General features: G+C 46.1%; 1 long non-coding RNA gene across 1 annotated transcript in view; it reads left to right on the forward strand.

Moving 5' to 3' along the window:
* Positions 1–12,024, forward strand: part of LOC126964354 (uncharacterized) — a 90,465-nt gene extending 78,441 nt beyond the window's left edge. Inside the window, exon 4 of the long non-coding RNA XR_007729343.1 lies at positions 11,908–12,024. This is a non-coding gene — a long non-coding RNA (uncharacterized LOC126964354). The remainder of the gene's footprint in view (positions 1–11,907) is intronic.
* The last annotated feature ends 15,331 nt before the right edge of the window (positions 12,025–27,355 follow it).

A 27,355-nucleotide genomic window follows, 5' to 3' on the forward strand; every position in this document is an offset into this window, starting at 1 on the left:
TCAGGAGGCAGAGGTTGCAGTGAGCTGAGATCGCACCACTGCACTTCAGCCTAGGTGACAGAGTGAGGCTCCAAAAAAAAAAAAAAAAAAAAAAAAAAAGTCATGGTGTTAGAGGCATTTTTCTTTTCTTCTTCTTCTTCTTTTTTTTTTCCTGAGACGGAGTCACCTAGGCTGGAGTGCAATGGTGTAATCTTGGTTCACTGCAACCTCCACCTCTTGGGTTCAAGAGATTCTCCTGCCTCAGCCTGCCAAGTAGCTGGGACTACAGGCGCCTGCCACCATACCCAGCTAATTTTTGTACTTTTAGTAGACATGAGGTTTCACCATGTTGGCCAGGCTGGTCTTGAACTCCTGACCTCAGGTGATCCGCCTTGGCCTCCCAAAGTGCTAGGATTACAGGCGTCAGCCACTGCACTCAGCCAATAGAGGCATTTTTCTGTCATGTAAATAAAGTCTAAAGCAGGCAATCTAAAGCCCAGGCTGGAGTGCAGTGGCCTGATCTCGGCTCACTGGAACCTGCGCCTCCCGGGTTCAAGCGATTCTCTTGCCTCACCCTCTGAGTAGCTGGGACCACAGGCACGTGCCACCACACCTGGCTAATTTTTTATATTTTTAGTAGAGACGGGGTTTCACTGTGTTAGCCAGGATGGTCTCGATCTCCTGACCTTGAGATCTCCCTGCCTCGGCCTCCCAAAGTGCTGGGATTACAGGCGTGAGCCACTGTGCCCGGCCCCCAGATGACGAGTCTTTTAGTCAGTAGAAAGGAGAAAGGAGCCAAGGAGGGAGGAAGGTTCCCTTAAAGACTCTTTTGGAAGTCACATATAATCTTCTTGTTGACATTCCATTGGCTAAACTTGATCACATCGCTACACTTATCTACAAAGGAGGCTGAGAAATATGATCTGTGTTCCAGGCACCATGTGTCCAGATGAAAATTGAAGCTCTTATTTCAAAGGAAAAAGTTCAGTCCACGGTCAGGCGTGTTGGCTCACACCTGTAATCCCAGCACTTTGGGAGACTGAGGCTGGTGGATCACCTGAGGTCAGGAGTTCGAGACCAGCCAGGCTAACATGGAGGAACCCTGTCTCTACTAAAAATACAAAAATTAGCTGGGCGTGGTGGCGTGTGCCTGTAGTCCCAGATGCTCAGGAGGCTGAGGCAGGAAAATTGCTTGAATTTGGGAGGCAGAGGTTGCAGTGAGCCAAGATTGCGCTGCTGCCCTCCAGCCTGGGTGACAGAATGGGACTCTCTCAAAAAAAGTATCAGAAAAAGTGCAGTCTGGATATTGGGAAATAACAGTCTATGCACGCTCAGGAGTTCCATGTCTAGGAGTGTGTCCTATAGGTGTACTTAACCCATGTGACATTTGACACATTTACAAGATTATTCACTGCAGCATTGTGACAGCAAAAGACTGGAAACAACCTAAGTGTCCTGTAATTAGGGGACTGGTTAAACAAATTATGGGACATTTATACAACGGAGCACAACATAGCCACAAACACACATGAGGAAACTCTCAATGCACTGATATGCAATGGTATTTAAGATGTTTCACTTTGGAAAACAGTTTGGTAGTTTCTCATAGAGTTAAACATACACCTCTCCTATAACCCAGCAAGTTCAGCCCTAAGTTTTTGCTCAAAATAAAAATATGTGTGTATATATAGCTCCACAAGGACTTCTATGCAAATATTCAACAGAATTTAACATGTGATAGACAACAATTGGAAGTGGCCCAAGATTGATCAGCCAGTGAATGGATAAACTGGTGAGTCAAATATTACACTGGAGTTTAAATGAGTGATCCAATGCATGCAACCACATGGATGAATCTCAACACATGCTGAATGAAAATAAGCTGGATACAAAAAATAGCATGTTGTAATGATGCCATTTATATGAAATTCTAGAAGAGGCAAACCAATCTATGATGACAGAAAGCAGAGCAGTGGCTGCCTCTGGGGTGGAGGAATGAACTGGGAAGGAGCATAAAAGAATTTCTTGGGATGCTGGAAATGTTCTGTGTCATGATTGGAGTGTTGATTACACAGGTGCATTTCACTGCATGTAAGTTATACCTTGATATTTTTAAAAAGTGGGGTGCAGAATTTAAATTATGGAAGCTGGTATGTGTAAAAAGCAAGGAAATTTGCTTGTATCTGCATTGACTGTGTAGAAGAGACTTGTACTAGTGATTGTGGGAGAGGAACTGGGTAGCTGGGGGCTGGGGAAAAGGGACATTTTGGGCCATATCCTGTTATAACTGTAGAATCTTAAACCAATTGAATGTACTACCTAATTAAAAACTAAAATTGAAAAGATCAATGAGGTGCATACTAGACATCACCACATCCATGTTTTAAATCTCCTAATGGCTCTTCCCGGCAATCTGGATGAAGTTCAGACTCTGAGCTGTCCTGGCCTTATGTGGCCCCACTCAGGCAGCATCCTCTCCAGCCACTTTCCTGTTCCCTGCAGAGACAGCTCAGTGCCCGGCTCCCTCTGGTTTGCCTAAGTGCATATGTGCCATTCCCTGAGTGCTCAGCTCCTTGGTGAATTCTCCCCAGTCTCCTGCCTGAGTTGGTCCCTCGGGTCTCACTCGACCTGCTGCACTTTGCCTTCCCCTCTTCCTCATCTGTCAGATCAACACGTGTTTCCCAGAGCTCTCTGTGAGCTGGAACCCAGAGTCCTGGAGATGTGTGGGAGCCACCTTTATGGGGGAACCTGCTTCCATGTTTCTGCTTCAGACAGCAGGCTTCTCCTGCCCTGAGACTCCTAGCAAAGTCCCCTCTTCCCAGACCCAGATCTGGCCTGGGGTAGAAACTTTCATAAAATGTGCCGTCTTTAAGTTAAATATGGCTGCGTAAAGAATACATTCCATGACAAGAACCAACAGAGCCCTGGTTTCTTAGAAAATATAGAGAAAACACGCTGTTGTGGGAGAATTGTGTCTGCCAAAAAGATACATCCCAGCTCTAACCCTGGGACCTGAGTGTGACCTTATTTGGAAACAGGGTTTAGGCCGTTGTAGTCAGGTCAGGGTGAGGTAATACTGGATTAGGGTGGGCTACTCCAATGGCTGGTGTCCTTATAAGAGGGAAACAGACACAGGAGAACACCACGTGACCACGAGGCAAAGATGGGAGTGATGCATCCACAAGCCAAAGAAGGCCAAGGAGGCTTGCAGCCATAAAAGTTGGGGAGAAGTGAGGAAGTGTCCTCCCTTAGGGCTTTCAGAGAGAGCATGGCCTTGCCGGCACCTTGATTTCAGACTTTTAGCCTCCAGCACTGTGAGAATAAATTTCAGTTGTCTTAACCTACCCAGTTTGTGGTTATTTGTTCTTTTTAAAAATTATTTATTTATTTATTTATTTTTTTATTGAGAGAGAGTCTCACTCTGTCAGCCAGGCTGGAGTGCAGTGGTATGATCTTGGCTCACTGCGACTTCCACCTTCCAGGTTCAAGCGATTCTCCTGACTCAGCCTCTGGAGTAGCTGGGATTACAGGCACCTGCCACCACACCTGGCTAATTTTTGTATTTTTAGTAGAGATGGGGTTTCACTATGTTGGCCAGGCTGGTTTTGAACTCCTGGCCTCAAGTGATCCGCCTGCCTTGGCCTCCCAAAGTGCTGAGATTGCAGGTGCGAGATACAGCACCTGGCCTGTGGTTGTTACTATAGTCCCAGGAAATGAATACACACACAAAACTAGCTAATACCTAAGACAATTCCGGCTAGTGGCAAGTGCTTTGGAAAAACAAAACGAAACAGGTGAGAAGGGCATGGGATAGAGAGGGACTGGGAACGGTGCCACATTAGCCAGGGTGGTCAGGGAAGGCCTCTTGGAGGAGAAGGTGTTTCATTGGAGAGGAGAAGCCCAGCATGCGAGGACCAGGCAGAGGTGCTGGTGAGGGGGTACTTGGTGGGCGTGAAAGCTACTGGATGCAGCTCTGACAATGGAGGATACTTGACTGGGATTTTGGGTGAAGTCTCCAGGTATGAACCAGGAAGGGGCTATCCTCTCTTTGCCTCTGCAGGTCTCAGAACCTGCTGCGTGGCTGATGCAGGCTGTCCCCCGGCCTAGGCCGGCTGGCAGCCAATGAAGGAGGCCAGCCTCGCAGCTGACATGCTGCTCTCTAATTGTGATTAACTACCAAGTCCTCTCCTGCTCCGGCCTGAGGCCGCTGGTGTGACAGCTGCAGAGTGAAGCAATGAGGCCAGGAAGGGGTTAATGGGTGGCCCCTCCATCTGAGCCCTTCAGACAATAAGGGGAGGTGGGGTGGCCTCTGGTGGGGGTGTGTGGCATCAGCTGGGGTGAGTGAATGGAGGGGACAGAGGCCTTGTCCCTGGGGACAGGGTGTGAGTGCTCTGTGGGGAGAGGGGTCAGACCCCCCTCCCATTATTGTCATCCACCTCCATCGTCCTCTCCCCTCCCCAACCCAGCCAGAGCATCCCAGACAACTGCCCTCTTGGCTCCAAAGGGTGCAGCATCTTCAGCCTTAGGGAATTCTGAAGCAGAAATTCTAAAAGCCAAAGAACTGCAGAATCGTGTGACATGTCACAGCTTTTGCAGTAGAACCCACAACTCCCACCCCACCTCATTTGCCCCCAAAATAATAAATAGTGCATTGATAACATTGAGAACAGACTCTGGGCCAGGCGCGGTGGCTCATGTCTGTAATCCCAGCACTCTGGGAGGCCGAGGCGGGTGGATCACGAGGTCAGGAGATCGAGATCATCCTGGCTAACATGGAAAAACTCCATCTCTACTAAAAATACAAAAAATTAGCCAGACGTGGTGGCGGGCGCCTGTAGTCCCACCTACTAGGGAGGCTGAGGCAGGAGAATAGCGTGAACCCGGGAGGTGGAGCTTGCAGTGAGCTGAGATCGCGCCACTGCACTCCAGCCTGGGCGACAGAGGGAGACTCCGTCTCAAAAAATAAATAAATAAATAAATAAATAAATAAATAAATAAATAAATAAAGTCATTAAAAAAAAAAAAGAGAACAGATTCTGGTACCAGCCTGCCTCATTCAGCCTTCATTCAGCCCCAGTTCTACCACTTACAACTAGTGTAACTTGGGGGTATAATGCACAGTTTAGAGGGGTGTGTGTGTGTGTGTGTGTGTGTGTGTGTGTGTGTGTATGTTTTCCCTAGAGACAGAGTCTTGCTATATTGCCCAGGCTGGTCTTGAACTCCTGGGCACAAGCAATTCTCCAGCCTTGGCCTTCTGAGTGGCTGGATCTTACAGGCTCACACCACCATGCTCAATAGTTCCATAGGTTTTGACAAGTTTGTAAGTTATGTAACCACCACCACAATTAATATATAGAACATTTCCATTGCCGAAAAATGTTGCCTCACGCCCCTTGTAGTCAATACCCTTCCCTGTATTCCCTGGTATAGCAGGATGAATAAAGGTCATCTAGAGTTAGTGACTCTAGGCCAGGCATGGTGGCTCATACCTATAATCCCAGCATTGTGGGAGGCTGAGGTGGGCGGATCACTTGAGGCTAGGAGTTTGAGACCAGCCTGGCCAACATGGCAAAAACCCATCTCTACTAAAAATACAAAAATGACCCAGGTGTGGTGATGCACACCTGTAATCCCAGCTACTCTGAAAGCTGAGGCAGGAGAATCGCTTGAACCCAGGAGCTGGAAGTTGCAGTGAGCCGAGATCACATGACTACACTGCAGCCTGGGCAACAGAGCAAGGTTCTGTCTCAAAAACAACAACAAAAAATGTTAGCGATTCTAAGCCTTGAATTTTGTAAATGTTACCTTATTTGGATAAAGGATCTTTGCAGATGTAATTAACAGGCAGAGGTTGGAGTGATGTGGCTCAAAGCAGAGAACACCAGGAGCCACCCAGAACCAAACGGGGCAAGGAATGGATTCTCCTCTAGAGCCTCCAGAGGTAAAGTGGCTCTGCCAGCACCTTGATTTCAGACGTCTGGCTTCAGAACTGAAAGAGAATGCATCTCAGTTGTTTTAAGCCTCTCAGTGTGTGGTACTTTGTTACAGTAGCCTTTACAAACAAATATACCTAGCAACCACCATACCTTGTTTTCTGTCTGTATAAGTTTTGCCTTTGCGAGAATGTTACATAGACAGAATCCTGCAGTATGAAGCTTTTGTGAGTTTGGGTTCTTTCACTCAGCATAACACAGTTGAGATGCATCCATGCTGTTGCATGCATCGGAAGTCTGTTCCTTTTGGATGCTATTTCACTGCTGGATACACCACGGCTTATCCATTCACCAGTGGAAAGGCATTTGGGTCACTTCTAATTGGGAGCAATTATAAATAATGCTGCTATGAACATGTGTGTATAGATCTTTGTTTGGACATACACTGTCATTTCTCTAGAGTAGATACCTTGGAGTAGAATTACTGGGTCATATCGTAAGTGTATTTATAATTTTATCAGAAATTATTACCCAGGCATGGTGGCATGCACCTGTAGTGCCAGCTACTCGGGAGGCTGAGGCAGGAGAATCCCTTGAATCCAGTAGGTTGAGGTTGTAGTGAGCCGAGATCACGCCACTGCACTCCAGCCTGGGTGACAGAGCAAGACTCTGTCTAAAAGAACCAAAAAACCAAAAAACTACAAAGAAACTGATATGGCTCATGCCTGTAATCCCAGCCCTTTGGGAGGCCGAGGTTGGAGGACTGCTGGAGCTCAGGAGTTCGAGACCAGCCTGGGCAATATGGCAAAACCCGGTCTCTACTAAAAATACAAAAATTAGCTGGGTGTGGTGGTGCGTGCCTGTAGTCCCAGCTACTCAAGAGACTGAGGTAGGAGGATCACTTGAGGGTGGGAGGTGGAGGTTGAAGTGAGGTGAGATTGCACCAATGCACTCCAGCTTGGGTGACAAAATGAGATCCTGCCTAAAAAAAAACCCAAAAAAACAACAACAAAAAAAAAAAAAGAAAGAAAGAAACTGACAAACTGTTTTCCAATGTAGCTTTGCCATTTTGCATTCTCTCTAACACTTAGTATTGTCAGGTTTTTAAAAAGGTAGGTATTTTAGACCAGGCACTTGTGGCTCATGCCTGTAAACCCAGCTCTTTGGGAGGCAGAGGTGGGCAGATCACCTGAGGTCAGGAGTTCAAGAGCAGCCTGATGAACATGGAGAAACTCCATCTCTACTAAAAATACATAATTAGCCAGGCATGGTGGTGCATGCCTGTAATCCCAGCTACTCTGGAGGCTGAGGCAGGAGAATCGTTTGCACCTGGGAGGCAGAGGTTGCGGTGAGCTGAGATCATGCCATTGCACTCCAGCCTGGGCAACAAGAGTGAAACTCCATCTCAAAAAAAAAAAAAAAAAAAAAAAAATTAGATATTTTAAGAAGTATGTAACAATGATAGGGTTATTGTGAGGATGAAATGAATATATCTGAGAATACTGCCTAGCACATGGCTCCTGGCTTGGAAGGGTGAGCTCCTCCTATTGCCATCACTATGGAGTTATGTCCTGTCCAGGATAAAACCAGAGGTGAAAACTCAAAAAAACTCAGGTGGGCCAGGAGGAGGCTGTGGGGAGCCAGTGAGCTCATGCCCCGTCTTGAAAGTCAAGGTCCCGGGAAGCAGCCCGTGAGATGGAAATCTGCATGTGGGTGGTTTTCCAGGGAGTGCTCTTAGGATCTTGGAGGAGCCAGGGAAGCAGGCTCAGGCTGTTGCAATAGAGGCCTCGGCCAGTCCCATCAGGAGCTGGGCCAGCCCTTAGGACACGTCACAACCTGAGACAGGGAGGTCACGCCTCTGTACCCTGCAATGATCAGACTTTGGAGTGGCTGCCCACAGGAGAGATGTTATTAATATCTTGGGTGAAGCAGCCCCTTTAAGCTGGTGCCTTGATCCAGGTGATGGCTTTGAGGTGGAAAAGCAAGCCTGAGTGGTCTCAGCTTTCAACTTTTCAAGAGAAGCTATAAATCTAGATTTTGATGTTAACACTCCAAATTTTTTTTAAATGCTGGAAACTCTAGACTTTTCAAACCTGCCGTGAGGGGCCCACATGCCAGGCACAAGGGCTGGAGGGGGCCTGAGGCTGCCTGTCGATGCCCCTTGATATAAAACCAGGCTGGGCGCAGTGGCTTATGCCTGTAATCCCAGCACTTCGGGAGGCCGAGGTGGGTGGATCACTTGAGGTCAGGAGTTTGAGACCAGCATGGCCAACATGGTAAAACCCCGTCTGTACTAAAAATACACACACACAAAAAAGTTAGCTGGGTGTGGTGGCTCACCCCTGTAATCCCAGCTACTCGGGAGGCTGAAGCAGGAGAATCACTTGAACCCAGGAGTTGGAGGTTGCAGCGAGCCGAGATTGCGCCACTGCACTCCAGCCTGGGCAACAAGAGCGAAACTCTGTCTCAAAAAACAAAACAAAACAAAAAAACAGAAAACAAAACAAAAAAACCCCCAAAACCTGCTGTGTCATCTGACATCACGCTGGTGTCTGGTTGCCCCACTGGAGAGGAAACCCCATGGGGCAGGAATCTCTGGGTTTTGATCTCCACCACATCCCCAGCATCTAGGGCAGGGCCCAGGCCTGGGCAGAATGAGAGAAGGAATGCAGGGCCCAAATAAGTAATTTGTCTCAGTGTGCAGGTTATTTAATTGCAAAGAGAGGAAAAATGACAACAAAAAACAACCAAATGAAAAAATGAGCAAAGGATTTGAATAGACATTTTTCCAAAGATGTACAAGTGGGCCAATAAACACAGGAAAAGATACTCAGCATCACTAATCATTAGGGATATGCAAATCAGAATTGCAAGCATGAGATACTGCTTCACACCTATTAGGATGACTATTAAAAACAAAAACAAAACAAAACAAAAAAACAGGCAGGGTGCCGTGGCTCACACCTGTAATCCCAGCACTTTGGGAGGCTGAGGCAGGCGGTTCACCTGAGGTAGGGAGTTCGAGACCAGCCTGACCAACATGGAGAAATCCCCTCTCTACAAAAAATACAAAATTAACTGGGCGTGGTGGCGCATGCCTGTAATCCCAGCTACTCGGGAGGCTGAGGCAGGAGAATCGCTTGAACCCAGGAGTTGGAGGTTGCGGTGAGCTGAGACCATGCCATTGCACTCCAGCCTGAGCAACAAGAGTGAAACTCCATCTCAAAAAAAAAAAAAGAAAAAAAGAAAAAAAGAAAAGAAAAGAAAAGAAAAAAAATCGCAGCTCTGATTGTGTGACCTTGGACAAGTTACTTAACCTCTCAGTGCCTCCATTTCCTCCTGTGTAACATGAGACTAAAAATACTACTCATACCTACGTCATAGGGCTGTCATGAGGATTAAATAAGTTCACAGGTGCAGACAGGACAGTATCAGCACATGCAGGAATTACATGGGAGTTGGCTGTGGATGCAGCCATTACATGGATGCAGGGGTGGATCAAATCCATCTCTGCCATGGACTTGGTGAGTGACCTAGTGCAGTCACTTTGCCTCTCTTGGTCCAGTTTTCTCACCTGTAAAATGGGTCCATATTACCACTATCCATAGGGAAAGCGTGCGGATTCGAGGAGCTCATATATGAAAGGTCTCCTTCAGGTGCAAGGCTGGTCCTTGGTTATGCGCATATGTGAGCCTCTCGGCGTGCCTGCATATGTGGGGCATAGGCAAGCACTCACGTAGCCTGGACTCCAATCTCAGCTCTGAATGCCCCCACTTCCTGGCCTGGGATCAGCAGGACCTCAGTCCATCCAACATCCAGGCACATCCCTTTCTTTCCCTGCTTTTTTCCTGCTTCTTGGGCGGCACCACCACCTACTGGCCCAAAGCTACATTGCAGCCAATGTGCATATGAGGGTGGAGGGAAGGGAATATGGACTTGGGGAGCTGCTGTGCGCAAGAATATTTACCTCTGAATACACTAAGATAGGTGTCATTACCTCTTTTATATAGGCTGAGACTGAGGCTTAGGGAGCTCACACGGAGAGAGCCAGCTGTGAAGCTGGGGTTAGAATCCCTGTCTCCCTTTCACCTCTAATCCAAACACCCTCTTAGAATGGGAACTCAGTTCAGGTTCTGCCTTGGGCCCCAGAGGATCCACCCCTCCCTTCTGAGTAGGGAGCCAGGAGCTGAAGTCCAGGGTCCTTGGAAGTATGTCAGGGTTGTCCCCCGCCCAGGGTCCTGATTACAGAAGAGAGAACACTGGACTCAGAGTTCAGAGGTTGGGGTTCTAGCTTTGCCTTCCCTACCTCCAACTACCAGCAAAACAGCCTTTGGAAAATCCTCACCCATTTATTCTAGCACTTGTCATTTTGAAATGTATTTACTGTGGGAGAGCATTTAATGTGAGTATTAGGTTCTAATGCAAGGAGAAATTTATAAAAATAAACAAAAAAATTTAAAAACTCCTAAAAATCCTTTAAGTCACTCATAAAGTACAATATGGGCAGTTTTCTAAATATAGTCCTTTGCAGCAATAAATGCATGGACCATAAAGAACAACAGTGTATGGTGGCGATTGCATGCATTTGCAGACTGTAATTTTAGGTTCTGTTCTCTCTCAGGGGTGTGTGGGATTCTGAGCAGTGGATCCACACCCCCAGATCTCGCTTACAGCTGGGATCACGTCCAGGCAGAATCGCCCACATTGTGTACATCATTCTCCCTTCTCTCTCTTTCTGAGCACACAGTTGCATTTCCGAAGTTACATAATAAAAACAGCTAACATTTATTGAGCTTTTATTATGTATTAGGTACTGCTCGGAGCCCTCGGAGGTAGGTAGTATTATCTTTTCTCTTTACAGATGAGGAAACTGAGGCACTGAAAGGTTAAGTAACTAGCCCACGGTCAAACAGTGTAACCACTCAGCACAATGGGTTCACCTTGTTTCTGGATGGGATTGCAGAACTGGCTAAGCTAGATTACCAATCTGGGTGGTGTCAGCTGATCCATCAGCTGCTGTAGTGCAGGGTCTGCAAAATATCTCAAGCACTGATCTCAGGTTTTGCAATAGTGATACTGTCCCCAGGAACAACTTGGGAAGGTTCAGACGCTTGCAGTCGGAGGTTGCATGGCCCCTAAACCTTGATTTCTAATCTTGGAGCTATTTTGTTAGTCCTACGGAGGCAGACCGGTCCCCAGGCAAGAAGTGGATCTTTTCAGGAAAGGGCTACTATCAATTTTGTTTCAGAGTCAAACTATAAATTACTTCCAAGGTTAGTTCAGTCTATTCCCAGGAATGCACAAGGACAGCTTAAATGTTGTGAGAGGTGACCACGTGCTAGCAGCCCTCGCTCGCTCTTGGCGCCGCCAGCCTCGGGCAGTGAGCGGCTTAGCACCCGGGCCAGCAGCTGCAGAGGGTAAGCCGGGTCCCCCAGCACTGCCGGCCCGACCACGCCGCCCTGGTAATTCTCACCGGGCCTCAGCTGCCTCTCCGCTGGGCAGGGCTCAGGACCTGCAGCCCGCCATGCCCGAGCTCCCCCACCGCCTCCGTGGGCTCCCGCGTCCCATGGACCACCACTAGGTGACTAGGTGAGGCCAGCTGGGCTCCTGAGTCAGGTGGGGACTTGGAGAACTTTTATGTCTAACTAAAGGATTGTAAATGCACCAGTCAGCACTCTGTGTCTAGCTCAAGGTTTGTAAACGCACCAATTAGTGCTCTGTGTCTAGCTAATCTAGTGCAAACTTGGAGAACTTATGTGTCTAGCTAAAGGATTGTAAATGCACCAATCAGCACTCTGTGTCTAGCTCAGGGATTGTAAACGCACCAATCAGCACTCTGTCAAAATGGACCAATCAGCTCTCTGTAAAAATGGACCAATCAGCAGGATGTGGGTGGGGTCAGATAAGGGAATAAAAGCAGGCTGCTGGAGTCCCAGTGGCAACTATGGGAAGGGTTTTTGTTTTCAGTCTTTGCAATAACTGCTGCTCACTCGAGGTATGCACTGCTTTTATGAGCTGTAACACTCACTGTGAATCTGAAGTCAGGGAGACTACCAACACATCAGAAGGAAGAAAGTCCAAACACGTCAGAACATCAGAAGGAACAGACTCTGGATGCACCGTCTTTAAGAATTGTAACACTCAGGGCAAGGGTCCGCGGCTTCATTCTTGAAGTCAGAGAGACCAAGAACTCACCAATTCCGAACGCAGTTTGGAGCAAGATGGAGTCAGTTAGGTCTGATCTCTTTCACTGTCATAATTTTCTCAGTTACAATTTTTGCAAAGGCAGTTTCAACAGCCAGTGAGTGGTTCAGCCTGAACTTGAAGCCAGGAAGTCCGGGACGAGAACCCACAGTCTGGACTGGCATGCCACCTGAAGGAAGGCTCCATTGAGCAATGTGTTCATACCTGTGTATCTGTTGTTGGTCCACATGCTCTATTAGGCAGGCTGGAACCTGATCTAGGTCAACTTTGCATCTTTAGTGCTGGTCCTTTCCATCCAGGGCCGCACTCAGGTAGGGTATATGCTCAGTGACTGTTGTACAAATTCATAAAGCTCACTTTGCATAAAGCTCACTTCAGCTTCTGTGTGTGTAAGACAAGAATCGGCCAGGCGCAGTGGCTCACGCCTGTAATTGCAGAACTTTGGGAGGCTGAGGCGGGCAGATCATGAGGTCAGGAGTTTGAGACCAGCCTGTCTAATATGGTGAAACCCTGTCTGTAGTAAAAATATAAAAAAGCTGGGTGTGGTGGCACGTGTCTGTAATCCCAGATGCTCAGGAGGCTGAGGCAGAAGAATTGCTCGAACCTTGGAGTCAGAGGTTGCGGTGAGCCGAGATTGTGCCATTGCACTCCAGCCTGGGTGACAGAGTGAGACTCCATCTGAAAAAAAAGAAAAAAATAGAATCAAAATCAGCTTTTCAGATTGCCGGAGGCTCCAACAAGCCCGTTGGTGGGAAAAATTCTCTTTAAAGACACTGATGTGGGCTAGGCGCAGTGGCTCATGCTTGTAATCCCAGCACTTTGGGAGGCCAAGGTGGGTGGAGCACTAGAGGTCAGGAGTTTGAGACCAGCCTAGCCAACATGGTGCAACCTTGTCTCCACTAAAAATACAAAAAATTAGCCAGGTGTGGTGGCATGCACCCATAATCCCAGCTATTCGGGAGGCTGAGGTGGGAGAATTGCTTGAACCCAGGAGGCGGAGGTTGCAGTGAGCCAAGATCGTGCAACTGCACTCCGGCCTGGGCGACAGAGCAAGACTCTATCAAAACAAAACACTGATAGTGAATTTGTTTCCCCTCCCAAACCTCAGGTGGGGTTGTAATCTCCAGTGTTGGAAAAGGGGCATGGTGGGAGGTGATCGGATCTTGGGGGCAAACATCTCCTTTGCTGTTCTTGGGATAATGAATGAATTCTTACGAGATCTGATTGTTTAAAAGTTTGTGGCAGCTCCTCCCACCCTGTTCCAGCCATGTAGGACATGCCTGCTTCCCCTTCAAGACCTTTTGCCATGATTGTGTTTCCTGAGGCCTCCCCAGCCATGCTTCCTGTAGAGCCTGCAGAACTGTGAGCCATTTTTTAAAATGAATTACCCAGTCTCAGATAGTTCTTTATACCAATGTGAGAAAAAACGAATACAGGCCAGGCGTGGTAGCTCACGCCTGTAATCCCAGCTCTTTGGGATGCTGGATCACGAGGTCAGGAGATTGAGACCATCCTGGCTAACATGGTGAAACTCTGTCTCTACTAAAAATACAAAAAAAAACCTAGCTGGGCATGGTGGTGGGTGCCTGTGGTCCCAGCTACTCTGGAGGCTGAGGCAGGAGAATGGCATGAACCCGGGAGGCAGAGCTTACAGTGAGCCGAGATCACACCACTACACTCCAGCCTGGGCGACTGAGCAAGACTCTATCTCAAAAAAAAAAAAAAAAAAAAAAAAAAAAAAAAAAAAAAAAAATTACAGACACTAAATTCTCCCTTGCCCACATTCTGTTTGGTACCTTCTTGAATTTTCAAGCTGCTCAATTAAGTGGCCTGCACCAGCTTGGGAGACCTAATTGTGTGTATCTGTACCCAACTCTACATTCAGTAACATCATGTTTGTAGCTTGAAATCAGCAATGGTGAGTATTTACACTATTGGCAATTGGCAAATGCTTCAAACAGGAGTTTTCCCCTCTAGAGATGTTAAACGTTTGCCACTCCCAGGAGGAAATGAATCCTCTAATGCCCGGTTTCAAGGAGGCAGCACAGTGGAGTGATCATGCTTATTGGCTCTGGAGCCAGACCACCTACGTTCAAAGTACAACTCTACCACTTACCAGCTGTGTGACCTTGTTCAGTTACTTAACCTCTCTGAGCCTTACTAGTGTCATTCATAAGATGATTACCTATTTCATTAGGAACTCAGTGCCATCTTCCATATTGGTGCTCTCTCAGTGTTATATATTAATATTATCAATCTGCTTAGGAGGTGGGGAAAATTTCTTGTTTTCCATCCTAGGAAAGTGGGTACTGAGGACAGAACTTGCAGTGTCAAAAAGGAACCTCAAAAATGGCAATGTGTAACTCCAGGTCTGAGCCATTTTTGAGGGTCTCTTGAACACTGGCAGACCAGATCTTTATGAGCCAACACAGGTTGTGCGTGTGGGGGTTAGAGGGGGAGAGGCCCTCTAACCTCTTGCAGGAAAGGCTTCTGTTAGCTCTAGAGCCTAGAACAGATTTAGGGGGAGAGGTGATCTAACCAAACTTTCCCTCTGCCCTCAGCTTGCCGGTCTTCTTGCTAGTGAATACTCCTAGTGTGAGCTAGAAGGTTCCCTGTTCCACCTCCTTCCTCCCTCTGTAGAGGAGGTATGCACTAGGGGAGGTGTGTGTAAGGCCCTCCTGGGGTATCCCTCCAGGGAATCTTCCCATCTTCTCCAGCACTGCCCCATCTGACATCCTGCCTGAAGCCACAGGCTTCCCTTGCAATCACTAAAGAAGCAGGAGGGAACCAGTAGAACTCCCTGCCCATGTGCACAAGAGGTGATCCAGAAACTTCAAGGGGAAAATCCTGCTCTCCACCCCAACAGGCATTGATTTTTGGCTGCCAAGATTACAATCTCTTTCTCTCTCTCTCTCTCTCTCTCTCTCTCTCTCTCACACACACACACACACACACACACACACACACACACTCTCCCGTGTGCCAGGAGGTTCCTGGAGGGTCCTCACTCCTCGCATTCAGGTGCTCCAGGGCTGGCCCACTCCTGGAAGGTGCCCACAACTGACCACGATGCCCACAAGACTGTGGGAAGGGTTGCCCCATGTGCCTTCCTGCCCCTCCCACTGGATCCCAACAAAGAATGTTTTCAGAACAGGAATCAGTGCATGTCACTCCCAACCTGCCTAAACCCTCCAATGGCTTCCACCACTTTTGATCAAGACCTGAATCCTTTCAGAGTCCACCCCCTCCCCACAGGGTCTAACCTTGCTTCCATCCCTGTCTCCACTGCTTTTCCCTCCCTCTGGGCTCCTCCTTAGGCCCTCGAGGTGCCAAGCTCACTCCTGCCCTGGGCCTTTGCTGCTGCTGCCTCCTTGGCCTGGAGCACTCTTCCCTGTCCTTTTTGACCACGTGAGGCTGAGAGGCAGACAGAATCATGGTTGCTAGTGTAGAAAGGCCACACTACTGGAGTTTGTATTTCAGTTCTATCACCTTGAACTGGGTGGCCTTCACCCATCTCTGCCTCCCTTTCCTCCCTCTATACAGTGGGAAAGATAATAGCACCTACATCTTAGGGTGTGGTGAGGGTTGATTGAGATAATCTATGTAAAGTGCACAGGGCAGAGCCTGGCGTATGGTTTGTGGTAGTTTCTGAAATGTGCTGTAAACTGTCTGATTCTCCTCCCATTGGAAGGTGAGAATCTGACTGCTACCCTTAACTCTGGGTGAGAGGGTAGGGCAACAGCAATGCTCCATGATTTCAGAGACTGGGTCATAAAAAGGTCTGCAGGGGATTCACTTCCAGAACAGTGGAGTGAGGAACACTGCAGACTGCTTTCTGGTGAAAACAACTGATGATGATTTCTAAAAAACAATCATTTGAAGTCTCTGGAAATTGTCCCAAGAGCATACAGCAAGTGAAGAAACACTTATTCAAGAAAATCTACTCAATCTAGGTAAGAACAGTGAGTTTGTAGAACGTAAGACACAATCCACTCTCTGTCTCCCCTCCATTCCATTTTACCGTAATAGAAACTCCACTCTGAGCAGCCAAGGACAAGAAGATGGGAATCATTTCTCCCCAAGCTCCTAGTCGGTGGTACAGCATCTCCCCAGGAAGGGAAGGCTGCCAGCATTTGTCATCCTCCCCTCAGTTATATCTTTCAAAGGCTAAACTCCAGGTAGGTGTGGCCAGGAGACTGGGATCTTCCTTCCTCTACCCAGACCCCACTCATAGAGTGGTGGCTACTCCAAGTGCAGCAGGCTAAGAATATTGAGGCCCCAGTTGCTGTTGTCTTAGCTTACTTGTTAAAGCAGAGGTTCCATGCCTGGAGATGCAAGCTGAGAAGACCAGAGACTAAGACTACTGCCCCAACTCAGCCCTGCTCATAAAGCAAGAAGGTTACTCTGAGAGAAGTGAGCCATTGTCTCCACCCCCAGCTCCAGAGCAGTGTCACAGATGCCCAAGAGAGAGGCAGGTCATAACAACACAGATCTTTAAAGTTGTCCGTAAAGGAACTGACTTTCTTTAGAACAGAGTATGCAGAAATTTAAACCTAAGAGTACCCTCAGAAGCAGTGGCAATTTTGATAGTGATCAGGGACCCAAAGTTGCTACAATATATCATCTTAAATGTTTATTTTCCAGCAAAGAATTTCAAGACTTGCAAAGAAATAGACACATATGACCCATACACAGGGAAAGACAATAAACAGAAACTACCTGTGAGAGTGCTCAGAGGTCATACTTACACAGACTTCAAAGCAACCACTGTAAATATGTTTAAAGAAAGAATGGAAGCCATGCTTAAAGAATAAGGGAAGCTAGGCCAGGTGCAGTGGTGCATGTCTGTAATCCCCACACTTTGGGAGGCCAAGGTGGGTGGATCACCTGAGGTCAGGAGTTTGAGACCAGCCTGGCCAACATGGTGAAACCCCATCTCTACCAAAAATACAAAAATTAGCTGGATGTGGTGGTGGGTGCCTATAGTCTCAGCTACTCAGGAGGCTGAGGCATGAGAATCACTTGAACCCAGGAGATGGAGGTTGCAGTGAGCTGAGATTGTGCCACTGCACTCCAGCCTGGGCAACAGAGAGAGACTCCATCTCAAAAAGAAATACAAAAATAAAAAAGAAGAAGGGAAGCTAATGATGACTATGTCTCATGAACAGAGAATGTAAATAAGAAGATATTATTTTTAAAAACTTAATGAAAATTTTCGAGTTGAAAAGTGCAAAAGAAAAATTCACTAGAGGGGCTCAACAGTAGGTTTGAGCCAGCAGAAGGAAGATTCAGTGAATTTGAAGACAGATCAATAGAGATTTTGCAGTCTGAAGAGCAGAGAGAAAAATATGAAGAAAAATGAACAAAGCCTTGGAGAAATGTGGGACACAGATAGGTGCACCAACATATGCACAATAACATATGTAACAGAAGGAGAGGAAAGAGAGAGAGGAACAGAAAAAAATGTGCAAAAATAATCACTGAAGCCTTCGCAAATTTGATGAGAAACATGAATTATGCATTCAAGAAGCTTGATGAACTATCCAAGTAGAATAAATGCAAAGTGGTCAACAACCAGATACATCAAAGGAAAATGTTGAAATCCAAAGATAAAAAGAAAATCTTGAAAGCAGCAAGAGAAACACAGCTCATCACATATAAGGGAACTCCAAATAAGATTGACAGCAGATTTCTCATTTGAAACGATGGAGGCCCTAAGGCAGTGGGACAACATATTCAAAGTGCATAAACAAAAGCTACCAAGCAAGAATCTTACATCCAGCAAAATTATCTTCCAAAAGTGACAATGAAAGAGATATTCCTGGATAAACAAAAACTGAGAATTTGTTGCCAGGAAACTTACCTTACAAGAAATACTAAAGGAAGTTCTTCAGAGGGTAATTTGAATCCACACATACAAAAGCCAAAGTGCTCTGAGAAAGGCAATTAGATTGTTATGAAAGGCAGTAAGAATGCATATTTATTCACCTTCTCTTAACAGATTTTTAAAAATAATTTGTATATAATTGTATTGTGGGGCCAAGACATATAGGAATGTAATATATTTTGATAATAATAGCACACAGGAGGTGAGTGGGAGCAGAGCTGTATTGGATTAAGAAAGTGAGACCAGATGGGAACTGGAATCCACAGGAACAAATGAAGAGAACCAGACATTATAAGTAAGAAAGTTAATAAAACAAAGTCTTTTAATATATACTTGCTCTCCTTTCTTCTCTCAGCTTCTTCAAAAGACATAAAACTATATAAAGTAATAATTATAACAAGGTACTGTTGGTTTTGTAACATATGTAGATGTAATATATATATAAAAAGAATAGTGCAAAGAGGAAGAAGAGAGAATAGAACTATATAGGAGTCACTGGGCACAGTGGCTCACGCCTGTAATCCCAGCACTTTGGGAGGCCAAGGCAGGCCAATTACTTGAGGTCAGGAGTTCAAAACCAGCCTGGCCAACATGGTGAAACCCCATCTCTACGTAAAATGCAAAAATTAGCTAGATGTGGTGTCATGTGCCTATAATCCTAGCTACTGGGGAGGCTGAGGCATGAGAATTGCTTGAACCCAGGAGGTGGAGGTTGCATGAGCCAAGATCACACCACTGCACTCCAGCCTGGGCAATAGAGCAAGACTCTGTCTAAAAAAAAGAAAAAAAGAAAAAAAAAGAAAAAAAAAGAAATATATAGGAGTAATATTTCTGTATATCATTGGAATTAAGTGTAAATCTGAAGTCAATTCTGATAAGTTAAGATGTATGTAGTAAGCCTAAACCACCCATTAAGACAAACAAACAGAACAGTGAAAAAGCTATTAAAGAAATTTAAAGCCGGACATGGTGGCTCACGCCTGTAATCCCAACACTTTGGGAGGCCGAGGCAGGTAGATCACCTGAGGTCAGGAGTTCGAGACCAGCTTGGCCAACATGGCAAAACCCCCTCCCTACTAAAAATACAAAAAATTAGCTGGGTGTGATGGCAGGAACCTATAATCCTAGCTACTTGGGAGGCTGAGGCAGGAGAATTGTTTGAACGCAGGAGGCAGACGTTGCAGTGAGCTGAGATCATGCCATTGCACTCCAGCCTGGGTGACAGAGCGAGATTCTGTCTCAAAAACAAAAATAAAAACAAAACAAACAAAAAATCCAAAAAACAAGGAAGAACAGAGGAACAAAAAAGACAGGAGACATACAGAAAATAAAAAGTGAAATAATAGACGTAAATACAACTCTCAATAATAGCATTAAATGTGAATGGATCCAGTCAAAAGGCAGAGATTTCCTGACTAAATAAAAAGCCAAGCTCAACTATATACTGTGTGCAGAAGATACACTCAAGATTCAAATGTTAAAAGTAGGTTGGGAGTTAAAGGATGAACAAAATATATCACGCAAACAGCAACCATAAGAAAACTTGATTTGCTATATTAATATCAGGAAAAAGACTTTAAAGCAAAATATGTTATAAGAGATAAAAAGGAACATTTGATAATGGTAAAAGGATCAATCGATCCATTGGGAAGACATAAAAATTATAGACAGATATGCCCCTAACAACAAAGCCCCAACATATATGAAGCAAAAACAGACAGAATTGAAGGGCAAGTAAACAATTCAAAAATAATATTTGGAGACTTCAAAACCCCACTTTTAATAATGAATAGAACAACTAAGCAGAGAACTAAAGAAGGCAATAGAGGCCGGGCATGGCGGCTCACGCCTGTAATCCCAACACTTTGGGAGGCCGAGGTGGGTAGATCACCTGAGGTCAGGAGTTCGAAACCAGTCTGACCAGCATGGAGAAACCCTGTCTCTACTAAAAATACAAAATTAGCTGGGCGTGGTGGCACATGCCTGTAATCCCAGCTACTCAGGAGGCTGAGGCAGGAAAATCACTTGAACCTGGGAGGAGGAGCTTGCGGTGAGCCAAGGTTACATCACTGCGCTCCAGCCTGGGCAACAAGTGCGAAATTCCGTCTCAAAAAAAAAAAAAAAAGAAGGCAATAGATGACTTGAACAACACTAAGCCAACAAGACCTAAAAGACATCTATAGAACATTTCACACAACAGCAAGATAATACACATTCTTCTCAAGAGTATGTGAAAAATTGTTAGACCACAAAACAAACATCAATGATTTTTTTATCTTTTTTTTTTTTTTTTGAGATGGAGTCTTGCTCTGTTGCCCAGGCTGAAGTGCAGTGGCATTATCTCAGCTCACAGCAACTCAACCTCCCGGGTTCAAGCACTTCTCATGCCTCAGCCTCCAGAGTAGCTGGGATTACAGGCACCCACCACTATACCCAGCTAATTTTTGTATTTTCATAGAGACAGGGTTGCACCATGTTGGCTAGGCTGGTCTTGAACTCCTGACCTCAAGTGATCTGCCTGAGTTGGCCTCCCAGAGTGCTGGGATTACAGGTGTGAGCCACCGTACCCGGACAATAAATTTTAAAAGATTGAAATCATACAAAGTACCTTCTCTGACTACAATGGAAGGAACTAGAAATCAATAGAAGAAAACCAAGACAATTCACAAATATGTGAAAATTAAAAACACGCTCAAACAACTAATGTGTCAAAATCGAACTTACAAGGGAAATTAGAAAACACCATGAGAGAATGAGAATAAAAATACATCATACCAAAACTTATGTGATTCAGTGAAAGCAGAAAAATTTATAGCTGTAAAGACCTGTACTAAAAAGGGAGAAAGGGGCTGGGTGTGGTAGCTCACATCTGTATTCTCATCACTTTGGAAGGCTGAGGCAGGTGGATCACTTGAGGTCAGGAGTTCGAGACCAGCCTGGCCAACATGGTGAAACCCCATCTCTACTAAAATATAAAAATTAGCTGGATTTGGTGGCACATGCCTGTAATCCCAGTTACTTGGGAGGCTGAGGCAGGAGAATCACTTGAACGCAGAAGGCAGAGGTTGCAGTGAGCCGAGAGCATGCCACTGCACTCTAGCCTGGGTGACAGAGTAACACTCCATCTCAAAAAAATAAAAAAAGTTTAAAAAATAATTTTTTTTTAAAAAGGAGGAAGGTCTCAAAACAACAACCTAACTCTACAGCTTAAAGAACCACAGAAAGAATACAAAAATTAGCCAGGCATGGTGGTGCGTGCCTGTAATCCCAGCTACTCAGGAGGCTGAGGCAGAGAATGGTATGAACCCAGGAGGCAGAGCTTGCAGTGAGCTGAGACCGCGCCACTGCACTCCAGCCTGGGCAACAGAGCAACACTCTGTCTCAAAAAAAAAAAAAAAAAAGAACTAGAGAAAGAAGTACAAACTAAACCCAAAACTAGCAGAAGAAAGAAAATAATTAAGATTGGAGTGGAAGTAAACAAAATAGAGTATAGAAAATCAGTAGTAAAAAATCAGTGAAGCTGAGCATGGTGCATGTGCCTGTAATCCCAGTACTTTGGATGGCAGAGGTGGGTGGATCACTTGAGGCCAGGAGTTTGAGACCAGATTGGCTAATATGGTGAAACCCCACCTCTACCAAAAATACAAAAATTAGCTGAGCCTAGTGGTGCACACCTGTAATCCCAGCTATGTGGGAGGCTGAGGCAGGAGAATCACTTGAACCTGGGAGGCAGAAGTTGCAGTGAACTGAGATCATGCCACTGCACTCCAGCTTGGGCAACAGAGCAAGACTTTGTCTCAAAAAAATAAAAAATAAAAATTAAATAAACAAACAAAAAATTGATCAGTCAAATTGACAAACTTTTAGCTAGTCTGACTAAGAAGAGAAGATTCAGATTACTAAAATCAGAAATGCAAGTTTGGACAGTACTACTGACCTTACAGAAATAGAAAGAATTACAAGAAAATACTATGAACAATTGTGTACCAGCAAATTGGAGAACCTAGATGAAATGGACAAATTCTGGCCAGGCATGGTGGCTCACGCCTGTAATCCCAGCACTTTGGGAGGCCAAAGCAGGCAGATCACGAGGTCAGGAGATTAAGACCATCCTGGCTAAAACAGTGAAACCCTGTCTCTACTAAAAATACAAAAAATTAGCCTGGTATGGTGTCACGTGCCTATAGTCCCAGCTACTCAGGAGGCTGAGGCAGGAGAATTGCTTGAACCCGAGAGGTGGAGGTTGCCATAAGCCAAAATTGCACCACTGGACTCCAGCCTGGGCAACTGAGTGAGATTCTGTTGGAAGGAAGGAAGGAAGGACGGGAGGGAGGGAGGGAGGGAGGGAGGGAAGGAGAGAGAAATTCCTAGATACACATGATATACCAAAACTGAGTCATGAAGACATGGAAATCTTTATAGACCTGTAGTGAAGCAGTAATCAAAAGCCAACCAAAAAAGAAAAACCCTTGACAAGTCCCTGGTGAATTCTACCACACATTTAAAGAAGAACTATCACCAATCTTTCTCAAACTCTTCCAAAAAATGTAAGAGGAGGGTCGGGGGGCTGGGAGGTCCAACAGGACCTCATCCACATGACTGGCAATTGGTGCTGATTGTCAACAGGAATGTCTGTGGTCTCCTCCTTGTGGTCGCTCTTCCTCTGTTAGGTCAGACATCATCCCTTACATAGAGGCCCAAGGGTCTAACGGTCCAAGCCCAAGATTGAAGCTGCAAGGTCTCTTGAGGCATAGACTCTGAAAACCACAGGATGTCACTTCTGTCACACGCTATTGGTCAAAGCAAGTCACATGGCTCACTCAGATTCAAGTCAGCGGAGAAACAGACTCCACCTTGGATGGGAGGAATAGCAGAGTCACATTGCAAAGGAGTGTGAATGAGGGTTGGGAGGAATGTGTGGCCATTAATTTACACCAGAGAATGTTTGCACTTTACAAGGTCCACAGGTCCACTGATATGGTTTGGTACTGTGTCCCTACTGACATCTCACCTTGAATTATAATAATACCCACATGTCATGGGAGGGACCCCATGGGAGGCAATTGAATTAGGGGGCGGGTTTTTCTCATGCTGTTCTCGTGATAATGAAGATGTCCTAAGAGATCTGATGTTTTTATCAGGGAGAGTTCCCTTGCCTGCCACCATGTAAGATATCCCTTGACTCTTCCTTCATCTTCAGCCATGATTGTGAGGCCTCTCCAGTCATGTGGAACTGTGAGTCCACTAAACCTCTTTCATTTATAAATTACTCAGTCTCAGGTATGTCTTTATTTATTTTATTTTATTTTATTTTATTTTATTTTATTTTAGAAACAGAGTCTTGCTTTGTCACCTAGGCTGGAGTGCAAGGGTGCCATCTCGGCTCACTGCAACCTCTGTCTCCCAAGTTCAAGAGATTCCCCTGCCTCAGCCTCCTGAGTAGCTGGGACTACAGGTGTGTGCCACCATACCTGGCTAAGTTTTGTATTTTAGTAGAGACAGGGTTTCACTATGTTGGCCAGGTTAGTCTCGAACTTCTGACCTCGTGATCTACCTGCCTTGGCCTCCCAAAGTGCTAGGATTACAGGCATGAGCCACCGTGCCTGGCCTCAGGTACGTCTTTATTAGATCGAGAGAATAGACTAATACATCCATCAACCCTAAGAAGTCTGTGGAAGGGTATTTCCATATTTCATATGGAAGTCATTTCCATATGAAAATTTAGTCAGATTTCATGCTGGTTGTCTGAAAGCCAGGAGCTTCTAAAAAACTTTCAGGGCAGCTGTCTAAGCATGACCTCATGTCATCCTGTTGTGAGTACTAAATTAGTTAATTCAGGGGAAACACTTAGAAAAGCGCCTGGCATGCAGTAAACACGTGATAAATTTCAATTGTTATTATCTTCACAATAATTTTATGGGTCAGGCTTGTTATTTTCCCTATTTTGCAGATGAAGAGGCAGAGACTCAGAGATGCACAGTAAGTCACCTGAGGGTTATGCAGCAAATAAGCAGGGAAGCCAGATTAGAACCTACACGAGAGAGTCGACCTTGTGTGAGACTCCAAAGCTTCACTCGGGTGCACAGAGAGGCGGGTTTGAGGACGTTCACTGCTGCATTGTTTTCAGTAGCTTAACATGAGAAACAGTGCAGATGTCCACCAACAGGGGCCACCCAGTAAACCCCAGCATGCCCAGCCAGGGAGTGCTTTGTGCTGGTTACAAGAAATGAGGTCACGCTATACATAGGACATGGGATCATCTCCAAGACATTCTGTTCAGTAAAAAGAACATCTGAAAAAAAAGTTCCATAACCCACAGAAAATACTGCCAAATATTCCAAAAAATCTAAGTCCAAGTGTGTGTGTATGTGACCTCTGGAGGCTGATCTGAAGCAAATGTAGGTGAATTAAACAATAGGATCTATTTATAGGACTCTTCTTTTCTTACTTTTCTTTATTTTTGTTGGATTTTGAAACATGTTCAAAGAAAAATTCAGAGTACAATAAAATACCAGTCGGGTGCGGTGGCTCACGCCTGTAATCCCAGCACTTTGGGAGGCTGAGGTGGGTGGACCACCTGAGGTGAGGAGTTCGAGATCAGCCTGGCCAACATGGTGAAACCCCAACTCTGCTAAAAATACAAAATTTAGCCGGGTGTGGTCCAGGCACCTGTAATCCCAGCTACTCGGGAGGCCGAGGCAGGAGAATTGCTTGAACCCAGGAGGCAGAGGTTACAGTGAGTTGATTGTGCCACTGCACTCTAGCCTGGGTGACAAGAGTGAAAGTGCATCTCAAAATAAATAAATGAAAAGAAAGAAAGAAAGAAAGAAAGAAAGAGGGAGAGAGAAAGAGAGAGAGAGAAAGAAAGAAAGAAAGAAAGAAAGAAAGAAAGAAAGAAAGAAAGAAAGAAAGAAAGAAAGAAAGAAAAAGAAAAGAGCCAAGAAGAAGAAAAAAAAAATCACCTGGGATTCCTCCCCTCCCCTAGAGCTAACTAGGCTAACATTTTGGTATGTATCTTTCCAGTCCACATCTTGTGTGACTGAGTGTGTATATGCATATGTATTATTTTCAACTGTTGGCTTCCTCCTCGTGGTCCAAGACAGCTGCTCCAGATTTAGCCATTACATCTGTTTCCTGCCAGCAAGAAGGGGGAAATGGGAAGTAGAGAGCCTTTTAAGTATACAGCCTAGAATTTACAGACATTATTCTTTATCACATCTCATTTGTCTAAATGTAGTCGCATGGCCATCCTGACCAGAAGGAAGCCTGGGAAATGTGGTCTTTCCTCTGGGCTGCCTTGTGCCCAGTGAAAAGTCAGGGGTTCTATCACTATGAAAGAAACAGGAGAATGGATATTGTGGCAACTAGCAGTGCTATTCGCCTTTATTCTCTCAATGGTAATATTTTTCCCCATCAAGAGGGAAAAATTTGTGTCTTACATTCTAACCACTGAACTCTGAGAGAGGACACTGGCCTGTGCTATTCTTTTGAGATGGAGTTTCGCTCAGTCGCCCAGGCTGGAGTGCAGTGGTGTTATCTCCAGCTCACTGCACCCTCCACCTCCTGGGTTCAAGCAATTCTCAGGCCTCAGCCTCCTGAGCAGCTGGAATTACAGGTGCCTGCCACCACACCCCATTTGAGACCATATAGGGTAGCTTCCAGCCATTGCCATGGCATTTGTGAATTGTCGTGGCACTGGTGGGAGTGTCTTAGCATGCTAATATATTATAATTAGCATATATATTATAATGAGCAGTGAGGAGGACCAGAGGTTGCTTTCATCACCAACCAAGTTTTGGCGGATCTGGCCAGCTTCTTTACTGCATCCTGTTTTATCAATGAGGTCTTTGTGACCTGTACCTTGTGAAACCAGTCCTGCCTAACTCTTATCTGAGGCTGAGCCTCAGGGGTGGGCGGCGGGGGGGTGGCGGTTGTTCAGAGTGAACAATTCAAAGTCAGCTCCTCCTTCTTGGAGCTCAGAGACTTGAAGAGCAAGGACCACTGTCAGCACACGACCCCATTTGCAAGGTCGGGGACACACATGCAGACCTACAGGCCATTGTAGAGAAAGTGTTAAAAGGTATAAGTCAAGCCACGGCCAAGCAGTGCGCCCTGAGAGTCAGAGAGTTCTCCCTAAGCCAGGGAAGGACAGGGCAGGGCAAGGCAGAAACTGGGCCTGGGGCCAGGATTCCTGAACTGGGGCTAGATTTGCCCAAATCTAGGGCAGGGCTGACCAGGTCAACCACAGCAGGGAGCCAGGGTGGGTGGGTCACCCTGCCACAGGCTTCACTCTTCTGGCTGTGGTTTCCAGGCAGTTCTAAAAGCCTCCCAGTGGCCCAGTGCAGTGGCTAACACCTGTAATCCCAGCACTTTGGGAAGCCTTAGGCGAGCAGATCACTTGAGGCCAAGAGTTCGAGACCAGCCTGACCAACATGTTGAAACCCCGTCTCTACTAAAAATACAAAAATTAGCCGAGCGTGGTGGCAGTGCCTGTAATCCCAGCTACTTGGGAGGCTGAGGCAGGAGAACGCGGGAGGTGGAGGTTGCAGTGAGCTGAGATTGTGCCACTGCACTCCAGCCCAGGTGATAGAGGCGAGACTCCATCTCAAATAAAATAAAAAAATAAAATAAAAAAGTCTCCCAGCGTACACCACCCCAGCAACATGGCAGGAGGGAGTGTCTCCTGGGGACCTCCACTTTGGAGGTTTGAGTGGGCAGCTTTAAGCCGGAACAGTCACTCTTGCTGTAGGTTCTCAGAGCAGAGACAGGCCCCACCGTGCCTCCTCACATGCATTTCCTCTCAGCTCCCACCTGCCAGCCCGGGAGAGAGGGAGGGCCGTTCTGTCCTTTTCCTGCAGAGTCCGTTTGTTCAGTTGGTGACCAACATCCTGAAAAACATTCTAGGAGATCAAAAAGAAGAACCTTTTGGTCTATGTGTCAGGTTGGCCCAGTGTACCACGCCCAGTGCAGGTCCCTCTTGAAACCACCTTTGCAAAATTATGACTGAGACAGTGAGAGATCTTTTTTTTTTTTTTTCTTTGAGACGGAGTTTCACTCTTGTTGCCCAGACTGGAGTGCAATGGTGTGTTCTCGGCTCACTGCAGTCTCCGTCTCCTGGGTTCAAGCGATTCTTCTGCCTCAGCCTCCTGAGTAGCTGGGATTACAGGCACGCACCACCATGCCCGGCTAATTTTTGTATCTTTAGTAGAGACGAGGTTTCTCTGTATTGGTCAGGCTGGCCTCGAACTCCCGACCTCAGGTGATCCACTCGCCTCAGCCTCCCGAAGTGCTGGGATTACAGGCGTAAGCTACCGTGCCCGGCCGACAGTGAGAGATCTAACTTGATGTACTC

This window comes from Macaca thibetana, chromosome 10 (assembly GCF_024542745.1).
Source record: "Macaca thibetana thibetana isolate TM-01 chromosome 10, ASM2454274v1, whole genome shotgun sequence".
Taxonomy (NCBI): Eukaryota; Metazoa; Chordata; class Mammalia; order Primates; family Cercopithecidae; genus Macaca; species Macaca thibetana.